The sequence below is a fragment of the Pseudomyrmex gracilis genome, unplaced genomic scaffold (assembly GCF_002006095.1).
Source record: "Pseudomyrmex gracilis isolate BER0280 unplaced genomic scaffold, ASM200609v1 scaffold_286, whole genome shotgun sequence".
In the NCBI taxonomy this organism is placed as follows: Eukaryota; Metazoa; Arthropoda; class Insecta; order Hymenoptera; family Formicidae; genus Pseudomyrmex; species Pseudomyrmex gracilis.
The window spans coordinates 1-2,753 of NW_018020870.1; the positions used below are offsets into that span (position 1 = coordinate 1).

The 2,753-nt window shown below is 32.0% G+C and overlaps 1 pseudogene; it reads left to right on the forward strand.

Annotated features, from left to right (window-relative positions):
- Positions 1-323: 323 nt before the first annotated feature.
- Positions 324-1,091, forward strand: LOC109859780 (annotated as a pseudogene).
- Positions 1,092-2,753: the final 1,662 nt, after the last annotated feature.

Consider the following 2,753-nt stretch of genomic DNA (forward strand, 5'->3'; position numbering starts at 1 on the left):
CCGGTGACGCGAGACAGCGCGATTAGGCCGTCTCACTTTAAAAGAAGGACAGACTAACTCAACCACTTGAGGGCGCCACTTCCCGGGCAGAGACCCCAGTGCGGACTTCGGATCTCGCTCCAGTACCCTCTTAACAGCTAATATAATTGCTGGTCATCTACTACTAACTCTCTTAGGATCGACAGGACAGGAGATCTCTTTTTTTATTATCTTAGCTATTATACTTATAAGACAGCTTCTATTGTTTGTTCTTGAAATCTCTGTATCAATTATTCAAGCTTATGTATTTTCAATCCTATCTGTACTTTACTCTAGAGAATTATATGATAAATAATCAACCTTTTCATTTAGTCACCCAAAGACCTTGACCTATTCTCACCTCTTTAAGAGTCATAAATAACTTAATTTCAGTAGCAGCATGATTTAATAAAATCAACACATTAGTATTGCTATCAATCCCTTGCACAGTAATTTGCGCAATCCAATGATGACGAGACGTAGCTCAAGAGTCCACATATCAAGGCTTTCATACCCAATGAGTTTATAATGGACTGCGATTAGGCATAATTCTATTCATCATATCTGAAGTTCTGTTCTTTGTATCTTTCTTTTGAGCTTACTTCCACTCATCCCTATCCCCATCCATAGACATTGAACAATTATGACCTCCTCTTGGAATTAAACCCTTTAACCCCTATGACATTCCTTTATTAAACACAATTATTTTGGTATCATCAGGTATTTCCATCACTTGAACACACCACTCAATTCTAAATAGAAACTTCATAGAAAGAAAAACAAGATTATTAATCACAATTTTGCTAGAAATATATTTTACATGCCTACAAGCTATTGAATATTTAGAGTCCCCTTTCACTATTTCTGACTCAGTCTACGGATCAACATTTTTTGTAGCCACAGGATTCCATGGCCTTCACGTCATTATTGGAACCTTGTTTCTTATAGTATGCCTCAATCGACTTACTATAAACCAATTTTCTCCCTCCCATCACTTCGGGTTTGAAGCAAGAGCATGATACTGACACTTTGTTGACGTAGTATGATTATTCTTATTTATCTCAATCTACTGATGAAGATATTAATCAACTTATATAATATAATTAAAATTACATTTAACTTCCAATTAAACAATTTAGCTATTAAACTAATATAAGTATCTAATGATCACCATTTTTATTTTAATAATAATCTTATTAATTATCCCTATCGACCTAATAGCAATTAATCTAATATTAACTAAGAAATCCCAATCACGAGAAAAGAAATCCCCTTTCGAATGTGAGTTTGACCCCTTATCTATAAGACGAATCCCTTTGAGAAGACAATTTTTCCTTATTGGCTTAGTCTTTCTAGTATTTGATGTAGAAATTACAATACTTCTACCTTTAATTCTTTTATTAAATTATTACAAAACTATAAATACTATTACAATTATAACATTTTTCACCTTAATCTTAATCCTAGGGCTTTTTTTCGAATATTTAGAACAAAGTATCGAATGGAAAATTTAAAACTTAAATTAGGTATTAGTTAAATTATAACTTTTAAATTGCAATTAAAAATTAAAGAATCTTTTTTTATACCTTCTCATAAAGTAATTTTTATACACTTAATTTCGACCTAAGAAAAGATTAATAAATAATCTATGAGAAAGATTTAACTGAAACCAAATTANAGGTAATTTATTGTTAATAAATTAATTGAATTATTAATTCCTGCTAATAAACCACTTCACAAACCCATCAACCAAATTGAGATAATTTAAATCAAGCTTCTAACTTGATATTTATAGAATTAATCTATTTATCTCTTGAAAAACTTATATAGTTTAAATTAAATCTTATATTTTCAATATAAAATTATTAATATACTAAATTTTAATTATAAGTAATAATACTCATTTAAAAATATTTAAATATTTTCCTAGTATCTTCAGTACTAAACTTTATTACATAACCCAGCAAACAATTTGGTTGTCAGATGTCGCGATTTTGTCGCCAACCGTCACACCAAATCCATATCCATCTGTGTCCTCAGTAGGATATGGTTTTGGTGAATTTTGACGACCATGTTGCGTTTTTTGTGTCTGTGTGTTAACAGCTTTGGCAGCACACAAAGCATGTTTCCGTATTGTAACGTTTCTGCACACAGTTTCTGTTGCCAGTTCTGCGCAGTCAGAAATTGGTTGCTGGGAAGCTATTTAAATTATATTAGTACATCCAGACGGCACAATGATGTTTTTAAGATGTCTTGAAGATATCTCACAGAGACTTTGAATGTGCAAAAGATATCTCGTTGAGACATTTTCGAACGAGTAATGATGTTCAAATAATATCTCAGGGATATGCCTAAGACTGCTAATGTCCACATCAAAAACATGCAAATGATATCTCTTGCAAAAATTTAAAAAATGAGGGGAATTTCGAGATTTCACTCGAATTAGTCTTTGAAGACCTGATACAGCTCGCCGATCAACCGATGAACTCCATTAAAAGGGACCGGACCTGAAAAATCCTAAGGTGATTAGTGAGATTTGAACTCGAGACCTCCGCAAGCCCATATCCGCAGCCCCTGCACTCAGTCCGCGAGATCACTTGCTTCTTACTAAATTATAATTGTTTTTATCTACTTATTCTTGAGCTATTGTACACATTTTGTTTATTATTTATTTTAATTATTATTTAATAAAAATATTGCAGTGCAATGTATACATTGCAACTTGAGAATTGATT